The sequence below is a fragment of the Vicugna pacos genome, chromosome 4 (genome assembly GCF_048564905.1).
Source record: "Vicugna pacos chromosome 4, VicPac4, whole genome shotgun sequence".
Taxonomy (NCBI): Eukaryota; Metazoa; Chordata; class Mammalia; order Artiodactyla; family Camelidae; genus Vicugna; species Vicugna pacos.
Genome location: NC_132990.1, coordinates 47395711 through 47408437, shown reverse-complemented (window position 1 = coordinate 47408437; position 12727 = coordinate 47395711). Strand labels below are relative to the sequence as shown.

The window sequence follows — 12727 nt, the reverse complement described above, 5'->3', positions numbered from 1 at the left end:
CTCATCACTTTTTTCCACCTGGCTAATTCTTAATTGTCCTTCTATCTTAATTCAGGCATCATCTCCTCAGGAAATCTACCCTGAAGGTCTAGGTTGGGCTAAATGTCTCTTCTTTATGCTCTACTTAGTGATTATCTCTGTCTTTTAGGTTAAAACATCTTTTAAAACACTTTAAATCTATTTACTTTATATATAATGACTTAAAATTTTATTATCAGCAGTCTGAGCATGTCTTATTTTTCAATTTGCAGTCTTTCAAGATTCTTGATTATAGAGGTCTGTTTCCTTGTATGTTTGATATATGTTTGTAGGAGCTCACATTTGGTTAAACCTTAACTTTGTGAATCCTGAAGGGACTGGATTGAGATGATTTGTCTTGGTTTTTCCTAGGTGCTAAAAGATTCTACCAACCTGGAACTGTTGTTTCTGCTTATTTCTTGGATTGAGATTTCTCAGACTGTGAGTATAGTATAAATTCAAGTCACAGGTCTTTCTGAGCTTCGGGCTATGATTATAAATTATAAGGAAAACTTACTCAAATAAATGTTAGTTTTTCTACTGTTTTGCTATTTTGTCTGTTTCTCAAATCTGTCTCTACTCCCCATTCTTAGTGTCACCAGAGACAGATTGTTTTTTGTTGTTGTTATTGCTTCTTGTTTCCAGTATGCAGATTTTTCTGTTCATGTCTTCAAGATATAGCCCTTTTGGTTGCCTGGCTTTAGGTGCAGTTCTTAGATTCAGCTCCCCTACTTTGTCAAGTCTAAATACTCTTCCTCTGTGGGGCTGATAACCAGCAAAGCTTTAGGTTTCTGGGTTGGGCATGTTTTTAGGGCAGCCCTGGTGTCTGTGTTGGCTTTCCATCTAATTTTGACTCTAGAATTTCTTTGTTCCTCCTTTCCTCTCTCCCTGTTCCCCTTCCTCCAATCCCCTTTCTTTTTTTCTCTTCCTCACTTCCTCCCTGCCTCTTTCTTTTCTTTCTTTCTGTCTTCTTTCCTCCTTCTTTCTTTTTGTCTTCCTTCCTTTCTTCCTTTTTCTTTCTTTCTTTTTCTTTCTTCCTTCCTTCCTTCCTTCCTTCCTTCCTTTCTTCCTTTCTTTCTTTCTTTCTTTCTTTCTTTCTTTCTTTCTTTCTTTCTTTCTTTCTTTCTTTCTTTCTTTCTTTCTTTCTTTCTTTCCTGCTTGCTTGCTTGCTTGCTCTCTCTTTCTCTCTCTCTCTTCTTTCTTTCTTTTGAGAGCTTCCCTTACTTTCCTGTAAGCTCTGCAACGCCTGTAAAAGTGTATTTGCTCTAGTTTAACCAGGATTTAGATGTTTTGCAGTAGAAGGGTATTTCATAATATTTAGCCTTGTTAAATTACTAGAAATAGAAATCATAAACTTCATTTAAAAAATTGGATTCTATTTCAAACTTACTTGCAGATTTTTACCATGGAATTGCTGTGAAATACTTGTTTGATTTTTTTTTTTTGGTCATTAAAAAAATTTCTTTTTTTAAATCAGAGTAATGTATGCACATTGTTTTAAAAGTCAGGTAGTAATTTATGTCTTTTAACAAAAAGCAGGTATTTTTCTCCCACTTTTTTCTAATGCAAGTTATGCTTTCCAGAGGTAACCACTTTGAGTTCTTTTGGCTATTTTCTTTTTTTTTTTTGTATTGTTGACATCCTTATTTTTAAAAAATATACTTTTACCAATATTTCTCGATTTATTAATTTTAGACAGTATATATTGGTTTCTAACTATGGAAGATGAAGGCTAGGCTTTCATAGTCATCTCCATTTTTCTTCCACCGTACTACTAATAGAGTTAAAATTTTTGGTTAAATCAGTGTTCAATATTTTTTTAGACTGTATAAATATAATTTACAGTGTGTCAAACAGTATACCTCTATTGTGTTTCCTTTTTTATACAACTTTTTGTTTTTCCAGTATTCAGTTTTCTCATTATCTGGTTTTCTGTATACCTGTAGTCTCTCTCAAGCCTGCTTATCACATAGCTGAAAATCATCAAATAATCATTTACAGTTCTTTGCTTCATGCCCTATCTCCACTTTCTGGGTCTGTTTGAGGTTTGTAGGGTGAATTGATTTACCCTGTTCTCTTCTGCAGGTACTTAACTTGGTAGTTACTTTGCTTTGCTAAGTCAGTTACCACTCCTCCATTTGATATCCATCTGCTACAAGTTTGTTGGCATCTTGTTTTATTTAAAACTTTTTTTTTATTTTTAAATTTTTAATTCTTTGTTGAAATCTTTTATATATCCCCTCTCATTCCTGTCATTTTTAATAGTTTATTTTGTTTTTCCTTTGCTTTTAATGGAATTTTGGGTGAGAGAGGAGATAAACAAGTATCTTTGATCCACCATGTTTAACTAGAATGCAAACACTTAATTTTAATTAATTAATTAATTATTTTTATTGAGGTAACATTGGTTTATAACATTATGTAAGTTTCATGTGTAGAACATTATATTTCTACCTCATGCTCACAATAAAAAATTTAATTTCTGTTCATCACTGTGCAGTTGATCCCCTTTACCCATTTTGCTGTCCTCCCTGCCCCTGACCCTCTGATAACCACCACTGTGTTCTTGGCATCTTTGTGTTTATTTTTGTTTGATTTTGTTTGTTCATTTATTTTATTTTTATTTTTAATATTTCACATATGAGTTAAATCATCCTTATTTGACTTTCTCCTTCCAAACCTTTATTTTAAATGTGTGACAGCACATGATCCATTTTCTCATCAATGTTTTAAAGTATTTGTATAGAAATCTCAAGTTTTTAAACAACATATATAGTTGTTTCTTTATATATTTTTTGACATGTTATAGTTACTGTGCCATTATTGTGCATATAATATTTTGTATAATGTTGTACACTAAAATTCCCTTTGTCAGATAATTTCCTTTATGTTGTGTGAAGGAAATTCACTTGAATGAATCCTCATAGTTGACAACAGAGTGAGACCCAGTGCTTAATGAGATTAATCACCAATGCTGCAGAAGTCTGTTGTGAAAAAGTGTGTTTCTGGGTGCTAAACACCAAAAAAATACTCCACAGTAGAGAAGAATGAAAAAGCTGTTGGTTGTGTAAAAAATTTTCACAGATAGTAAAATGGACAATATTAAGAGACATTTGACAAATATTAGGAGACATTAAGAACAAATTTTATAAGAAGTTTCCTTTTAACAGTCATTTCAACATATAAGCAATATGAACAAATTATTACTGAGACATCTTTCATCCTTTTTTGGTACTATCTTCAAATCCAGTGTATACTTTACACTTACAGCACATCTCAGTTCAGACTAGCCATACTTCAAAGTGCTTTAGCCACATGTGACTAGTGGCTACCATATGTGACAACATAGGATTAAATTATGAAGACAGTTCAAGATACTTGGAGGAGAACAATCTTTCAACAACCATTCATCAGTGACCTTACCTTCTCAGGTATCTCTGGATCAAGAGTTTCCTTTGTGATTGAACTGATCTGGAGAACAAAGCTGAAATGCTGGAGTCTAAGCTCTATACCCAGAGGACAAATTCCTATCGAATGGAAAGTTCATGAACCTGTTGTTCTGAGATTATTTACCCTTTTTGGTAAGGACTACTGACTAAAAATCAATTGAGGATCACATACAGAAAACATTTATTTAATATTTTCAAAGAAGAACAAATAGAAAATACTTCAATTATTTAAAAATGATTTCTGGGTAAGAACCCAGGATTTCATTAATTCCATGTAGAAAATAATATTATTCATATATAATGAATGTCTGCAAATTGCCTAGAGAGAGAAGAGTAAGAAGTGAGTCCAAACCCCTTCCTTTTTTGTTTTCAGCATCAGTGCAGAGGGAAGAAGACGAACAGAGAGGGAGCATTTGGTAGGTAAGGGTTAAACCTTAACATCTCCTTTCCATGAGACCCAGGTCCACATCCACAGTCTCTAAGGGCGTCAGCCACTGGAGCTCATCCCTCTTAGAAAACAAAGGCCTCAGCAGGGAGAGTCAGAGGAAGGAGTCAGATCCGAGAACGCTTCCCCAGTCTCCTGCTCAGCCCATCCACAGGAGTGGAAGAACGGTGGAGCTGGCCAGTGGGTCTTGCCCACCAGGTGGCAGTGTGAGACACCGTGGAACAGATACCTGGAGGCCGAACTTTTGGGTCCTGATTTGGGACAAATTGTTTCACGTTTTTAAGGTTCAGATTCCTCCTTGAGATATACTTGACCTTCATCCCTCACAGCGTGGTTATGAGGATCAGATGGGATAAAGTATAAAACGCTATTCCAGACTTGAGCCTGTCTGTTGTCAGTGACTATTTGACCGTGTGTACTAATGCTTAGGGTCTTAGAGTCTAGTCTCCCAAGGGCCTCCCCCAGAGGACAGTTTTGCTCAGCCTCCTGTAAGAGCCTTTGCTCCTACCTTCACCGCACGTGACTGAGTCTCCTGGTTTTCCGGCTGGGAGAGCTCGCCAGAAAGCAGCTCATGTAACGTGGGACCTGCTTGCTCTTCGGAAAAGCAGATATTTAATTAATCTCTTCTCCCTCTTTCCTGTCCTCCTCTTCCTAGCATGGCTTATGTGATTCCAGGTCCCAATGCAACTGAGGCTGACATGGTAGGATAAACCTACAGGGAAGGGAATGTGAAAGAAAGCCCCTGCTTGCAGAATAAAAGAGGTATCATGAAGTCAGTGACGTGGGGAAATGTGACTCCTACCAGGCCTACTGGGCCCTCCTATCCCCATTACGCTCCTGACTGTGTTTTGTATGTCCTGTCTTTTGCAGCCAGCTGGCATGCTTTTTTTTTTTTGGGTAGAGTGGGGGCAGCTTCTTCATGAGAGCTGTTTGTAGCAAGATCCCTGCTGGGAGGATCATGAGAAGAGTGACTGTAGAAATTGATCTTTTGATGTTTGGGGAGGCTGGGGAAGGTGCCCTCTTTGTGTCCCACTGGCTTCCACAGGTTCTCTGCCTGAGCCACTCCTTCTTGCTCTGGCCTCCCCATTCTCACCAGACCCTTTAGAAAACCAATTAAGAGCCCTCTCATACTGTCCTATTTATCACCCAGTCAGCCTGAGAACCTACAGAGGCCCATCTTCCCATGCCATACCTACCTTAGCTTTCTTCATTAGCTTTCTTCCTTTAATTTTACCCCAACATTTTAGTGGGCCCCAGCTTTATGTCACTCTTTTCATTCACATCACTGGCTTTCTTTCTTCCATTAGAAGTCACTCTGCAATTTGCCCCCATATTTTCACTGACCTATTTTTTTCATTCCCTGATAGCTTTATCTCCTCCATCTCTGGAGCTCTCCTTGCCACTGGTCTCTCTCTTTTCCTTTTTATTCACTTAATCTTTGACCCCACCCCTAACTTTCATCTTTGTTCAGGATCTCTGCTACTAGACCCTACCTCCCCACAAATTCTCCAGACTGGGTCTCTCTTTATGACCAGTCTTTTTATTACTCTCACCACCATGTGTCTTTTGGCCACCAGCCCTTTTTGCCACTGAATCCCACTTTCTTATTGGATTGTCTTTTACCTGTAACATTTGCCTTTCCCCTTCTTCCTTCAGAGCACACTCAGATCCTATTCTCTAGCTAGACTTTGTGTCTGGACCATTTCACCTCACCTGACTCCACCTTTTCTTAGGATATCAACCTCTTATGCCCTTATGCATGGATCCCTCTTACTCATTTTTAAAAATTTCTAAAAATTGAGAAGTAATCCCCATACTTTAGAATTCAGCCCTTTATCTATTTATTTATTTATTTATATTGAATTTTAATTGATTTACAATGTTGTGTTAGTTTCTGGTGTACAGCATAGTGTACATTTAGTTATACATTTATGTATTCTTTTTCATTATAGATTATTACAAGATACTGAATGTAGTTCCTTGTACTATATATTAGGCCCTAGTTGTTTATCTATTTTATATATAGTAGTTTGTATCTGCTAATCCCAAACTCCTGGTTTATCCATCTCTCCCCCTTTCCTCTTTGGTAACCATAAGTTTGTTTTCTATGTCTGTGAGTCTCTTTGTTTTGTAAGTAAGTTCATTTGTGTCTTTTTTTTAAAGATTCGTATATAAGTGGTATCATATATTTATCTTTCTCTGTTTGACTTACTTCACTTAGTATGACCATCTCTAGGTCCACCCATGTTGCTGCAAATGGCATTATTTCATTCTTTTTTATGGTTGAGTAGTATTATCTATCTATCTATCTCTATCTATCTACCTATCTACCTATCTACTTATCTATCTATCTATCTATCTATCTATCTATCTATCTATCTATCTATCTATCTTCTTTATCCAAGATATACATCACATCATCTTTATCCAGTCATCTGTCAATGGACATTTCGGTTGTTTCCATATCTTGGCTATTGTAAATACTGCTGCTGTGAACATTGGGGTACATGTGTCTGTTCAAATTAGAATTTTCTCTAGATAAATGTCCAGGAGTGGGATTGCTGGATCTTGTGGTAGCTCTATTTTAGTTTCTTAAGGAATCTCCATACTATTCTCCATAGTGGCTGCACCAAATTACATTCCCACCAACACTGTAGGAGAGTTCCCTTTTCTCCACATCTTCTCCAGCATTTATCATTTGTGGACTTTTTAATGATGGTTATACTGACCAGTGTGAGGTGATACCTCATTGTAGTTTTGATTTACATTTCTCTGATAGAATTCACCTCTTATAGTATACAATTCAGTAGTTTTTAGGGTATTCTCAAGGTTGTGCAAATCATCACCCTATCTAATTCCAAAACATTTTTATCATCTCAGTAAGAGGTGTGCCCATTAATACACTCCTCATTCCTCTCTTCTCTCAGCCCCTGGCAACCATTAATATAGTTTCTGGGTAGATTGTCTCTATAGATGTGCCTGTTCTGGATATCTCATATAAATGGAATATGTAATTGAACTTTTGCATCTAGCTTCTTTCACATAGTATAAGATTTTGAAAGTTTATTCTTGTTGTAGCATGTACCAGTACCTCATTCCTTTTTAATGGCTGAATAATATTCCATTGTATGAATACACCACTTTTTGTTTTTCAGTTTGTCTGTTGGTGGGCATATGAGTTATTTTAATCTTTTGGTTATTATGAACAGTGCTGGTATAAACATTTGTATATAAGTTTTTATGGGAATATGTTTTCATTTCTCTTGGGTATGTACCTTGGAGTGAGATTGTTGGGTCTATGATAATTCTGTTTGAATTTTTGAAGAACCACGAAACTATTTTCTAAGTAACTGCACCATTTTACATTTCCCAGCAATGTATAATTGTTCCCTAGTGACTAATGATGTTGACATCTTCTCATGTGGTTTTTTTGCCATTTAAGTATCTTATACTTTGGCAAAATTTCTATTCAAGTCTTTTGTCTATTTTAAAACTGGGTAGATTGTCTTTTTGTTTTGAGTTATAAGAGTATTTTATATATTCTGGATACCAAACCCTTATAAATATATGATTTGTGAATACTTTCTCCCATTCTTTGAGTAATCTTTTCACTCTCTTATAGTGCCTTTTAAAGCACAAAAGTTTTTAATTTTGATGAAGTCCAATTTTTCTATTTTTCCTCTGGTTGCTCACATATTTGGTGTCATATCTAAGAATCCATTGCCAAATACAAGATCATGAAGATTTACTCCTGTGTTTTCCTCTAAAAGTTTTGTGGCTTTAGCTCTTATACCTAGGTCTTTGATCCATTTTTGTGTCATTGTTGTTTCTTTTAAATCAATTAATTTTTATTGAGAGATAATTGACACATAACACTGTATTAGTTTTAGGTGTAGACTTCATTGTTTTTAGTGTGATAAAATACATATAGCATAATATTTTTCATTTTAACCATTTGTAAGTGTACAACTCAGATTTAGGCATTAGATACATTCATAATGTTGTATAATCATCACCGCTATCTATTCCTAAAATTTTTTCATCATTCCCAACATAAATTCTATACCCATTAAATAATAACTCCCTCCCCCAACCCCAGGTCCTGGTAACCTCTATTCTCCTTTCTGTCCCTATAGATTTGCCTACTCTAGGTACCTCATGTAAGTGGATTCATACAATATTTGTCCTGCTGTGTCTAGTTAATTTCGCTTAGCCTAATGTTTTTCAGATTTATCCATGTTGTAGCATATATAAAAATTTTCACTTCTTGGCTGATTTATATTCCATTGAATGTAAATACTGCATTTTGTTTATCCAGTCATTTGTTGATGGACACTTGGGTTGTTTGCATCTTTGGCTTTTGTGAATAATGCTGCTATGCACATTGGTGTACAAATATATGTTCAAGTTCCTGCTTTCAATTCTTTTGGATATTTGGTAGAATTGTTGGATGATATGGTTGTTCCACTAAACTGTTCTCCACAGTGTCTGCACTATTTTACATTCCCATCAGCAATGCACAAGGGTTCTGATTTCTCCATATCCTTGTAAACACTTCTTATTTTCTGTTTTTTTAATTATAGCCATCTTAATAGGTAGAAGTGGTATCTGACTGTGGTTTTGATTTGCATCTCCCTCAATGCTAATGAAGTTGAGCATCTTTTCATGTGCTTATTGGCTATTTGTGTATCTTCTTTGGAGAAATGTCTATTTAAGTCCTTATGTTTGATTTAGGTTATTTGCTTTTTTTTGTTGAGTTGTTTTTATATTCTAGATACTAATCTCTTATTAGATTTATAATTTGCAAATATTTTTCCCATTCTTTTCACTTTCTTGATAGTGTCCTATGATGCATAGAAATTTTTAATTTTTATGAAGTTTAATTATCTATTTTTTTCTCTTGTTTCCTGTACTTTTGGTGTCATACCCATGAAATTGTTTACAAATCCAATGTCATAAAGTTTTTTCCCTGTGTTTTCTCCCTAAAGTTTTATAGTTTTAGCTCTTAAGTTTAGGTCTTTGATCCATTTTGAGTTAATTTTTACATGTAATGTAAATGTTCAGTTTTCTCAGCACCACTTGTTGAAAAGATGGTTCTTTCCCCATTGAATGGTATTGGAACCCTTTTAAAAAATCAATTAACATTATGCATGAGGGTTTATTTTTGGGTTCTTTATTCTATTGCATTTGTCTGTATGTTTATCCATATGTTAGTACCATACTGTTTTAATTAGTGTAGTTTTGTGGTAAGTTTTGAAGTCAGAAAGTGTGAGTCCTTCTACTTTATTCTTTTTCAAGATTGTTCTGGCTACTGGGGACTCCTTGCAATTCCATATGATTTTGAGGATGGATTTTTCCATTTCTGCAAAAAAGGTAGTTGGAATTTTGACAGGAATTGTGTTTAATCTGTAGATCACTTTGGGTAATATTGACATCTTAACAATGTTAAGTCTTCCTGTCTATGGACACAGGATGTCTTTCCATTTATGTAGCCCTTCTTTAATTTCTTTCAGCAATATTTTATAGTTTTCACCATATAAGTCCTTTACTTCCTTGGTTAGATTTATTCCTAAGTATTTGATATTTTTATATTCTATTATAAATGGAATTGCTTTCATAATTTCCTTGTTGGATTGTCATTTGTGGTGCATAGAGAAACACAACTGATTTTTGTGTGTTAATCTTGTACCCTGCAACTTTGTTGAATTCATTTATTAGCTCTACTAGCTTTCTTGTGGATTTTTTGGGATTTTCTATATATAAGATCATATCATCTGTGAATATAAATAGTTTCACCATTTCCTTTTCAATTTGGATAACTTCTATTTATTTTTCTTATCTAAGAGCTCTGGTTAGAACTTCCAGTACAATGTTGCATAGCAGTAGTAAAAGTGAGCATCTTTGTCTTCTTTTTGATCTTAGGGGAAATACTTTCAGTCTTTCACCATAGTATGATGCTAGCTGTGAGTTTAAAAATAAATGCTCATTGTCTTATTGAGGAACTTTTCTTCTATTTCTTATTTCTGAGTTTGTAGCATGAAAAGTTTGGATTTTGTCAAATGTTTTTTTCTGTGTCAATGAGATGATCATGTGTTTTTTCCCCTTTATTCTATTAGTATGATGCATTACATTGATTGATTTTCTTACGTTGAACTGCCTTTGTATTCCTGGAATAAATCCCACTTAGTTATGGTGAATAATTCTTTCAATATGCTGTTGAGTTCAATTTGCTAATATTTTGTTAAGGATTTTTGCCTCTATTTTCATAATGAATGTTGGGTTGTAATTTTCCTTTCTAAGAAAAGGTCCCACAGGTCTCCTGGGCTCTGTTAATTTTTCTTCATTACTTTTCCTTTCTGTTCTTACATTATGTAATCTCAATTGACTTATCTTCAGATTCACTGATTTTTCTTCCACCTGCTCAGATCTGTTTTTGAGTTCCTATTGAAAATTTCATTTCAGTTATTGTACTTTTCAACTTTAGAGTGTCTATTTGGTTGTATTTAAAAGGTAGTTCCTATCTCCTATTTATTTGATGACCTATTTTTTTTATCTTTGTTAGTTTTTTTAAAGACATAGTTTTCTTTACATCTTTGAACATATTTTGAACGGCTGATTTAAAGTCTTTGGTAAATCCAGTATATGTGCTTCCTCAGGGTTTCTTTTTATTGATAGTTGTTTTTCCCCTGCATATGCATATGGGACAAACTTTTTTGTTTCTTTGCATGTTTTATAGTTTTTATTGGGAATCGGACATTTAAAATAATATAACATGGCGACTTTAGAAATCATATTCTCTCCAGAGTTTGTTGTTTTTGTTGCCATTTTGTTGTTTGCATAATGACTTTTCCTGAACTAATTCTGTAAGGTCTATATTCTTTGTTGTTTGTGGCCACTAGGTCTCTGTTTGATTAGCTTAGTGGCCAGTTAATGATTGGACAGAGGTTTTGTTAGATCATTAGAACCAGTGAGTCTCCCTGTCTTTGCTGAGAGGATGGATGGATTTATTTATTTATTTATTTATTTATTTATTTATTTATTTATTCATTCATTCATTCGTTCATTCATTCATTCATTTCTTCTGGGACTATTTTAGAGTCATTTGCTGACATGCAGGAAACCAAAGCTCCCAACCACTGTGGAACACTGATGACAAATGACATCAACTGCACAGTCTTCAGCAGCTCCTACATCCTTAAAACTGGGGGGACCATTTGTAGCACAAATGGAGCCAGCTCTTCTAGGGTCTCCCTTCTCTGCACAGTGAGTCCCTTGTGGCTACTGTCCTAGTTTGTGGTGGTTGCTCCCCACTGGAGTCTCCCTTTGTTTTATTCAGTGGTATCTCCAATTCCTTTTCCTCTATCCCCCAAGTTTAAATGCAGGCTAAATATTTCCACTGCTTCCCCAGCTCTGAACCTTGTTTCGTTCTCAGCCCCTGACTCAGACCTACCTTCAATCCTTGCTCCCACTCTTACTAGCTTCTTCTCCACCCCAGATTAGGGCTTTTGGAGTATCCTTACCTTGGATCGAGCATGAGGTACAGTCTCTCACTCCTGTTGAACTTTAATACATGTTACAGAAGCAGATTGAAAATTTGTGTTTGAACTTTTTTCAGTATAGCCTGGGATCCCAGCCTTATGTTCCAGTTTCCATTTTTTGTAGAGAATTTGCCATAAGCAATAATATTTGGAAAGCATCACCTTTGAAAGACTTCAATGTAACACTAGTGGGTCCTGGCCTGCAGGATCCAAGGGTCTCTGGCACTGATGCTGCCTCAGGGCAACTAAAAGGTAAATCTCAGCTAAGGAATGATCATAGACTTTCATAGCCCTCTGTGTTTATGGGCCAGAAACAGCAATGATCTAAGAATAATTGGATTGTGGTACCCAGGAAGTTTCTATGTGAACAGCCCAGCAAAATTCCAGTTAGAGAATGACTTGGGAAGAGTATGGGACATAGCCTGAGAAATGGCCACAAAAGTAAACTGTCAAGAAATCCAGAAAGCAACCCAGTGAAGGTTTTGGAGGATAATTCTACAGAGGAGATAAAAAGTGATTTGTTGAGTCACTCTGGGAATGGATCAGAAAGTGATTTACCAATGTGTTCAAAAGAGAACCTAAGCTAGAAGCAACTAGAAAATGCCCTGAAGGTTTACTTGGACAAGAAGCTGGGGTAGACTTCTTAGACTGGGATCTCAATAGATATGGATTGTTCATGGCATGCTGCCAAGTATACATTGCTCCCTCCTGGCAAGTCCTATAGCCCCTTGGAAACTGGATATTTGGTACCCTCAATGAGTCAAGAACACTGCCTGAATACCTCTTGGAAGCTTTCCTTCCTTGGTCTAGGTATTAGACAGGCACTAGAAAGCCCAGATTATATGGTTTTGGGTGTGGTAGAGGTAATCTTACCTCTCAAGGTCCTTGAATCTATAAAATTGTTTAGTTGATAGAGACTCAGTCATGGCCCCTTTCTCAGTCCATCTTTCTCTCTTAGTCACCCATTGTTTCAAGGATGGCTAAGCTGAGGTTGCCTAGTTCTTTGAGAGAAACCCTTAGCTAAATTGAGAGACAGGCTGATCATTGTCCCCATCCTGGATACTCCTCTCCCTGCCCCTCAGCTGTGAGCAAGGAAGGCGAGAGGGCCCTGAGATGTTGGTCATGGTTCACACAGGACCTTCAGTCTGAGATAAACAGACAAACTTTCTAGCTCCTCATACCCATCATCATGAACAAATTGTGGCAGAGTAGGAGTGTATAGGGGACAGGAGAGGTAGACCATAGTCACTCCAAGTCAAGCAATGGCAGGACATGAC

The 12727-nt window shown here is 36.0% G+C and overlaps 1 long non-coding RNA gene across 1 annotated transcript in view; it reads left to right on the top strand.

Annotated features, from left to right (window-relative positions):
* The window catches only part of LOC140696070 (uncharacterized), a 49777-nt gene that overhangs the window by 5595 nt on the left and 31455 nt on the right, over positions 1-12727 (top strand). Inside the window, exons 4-6 of the long non-coding RNA XR_012072069.1 lie at positions 391-459; positions 3450-3599; positions 3841-3883. This is a non-coding gene — a long non-coding RNA (uncharacterized lncRNA). The remainder of the gene's footprint in view (positions 1-390; positions 460-3449; positions 3600-3840; positions 3884-12727) is intronic.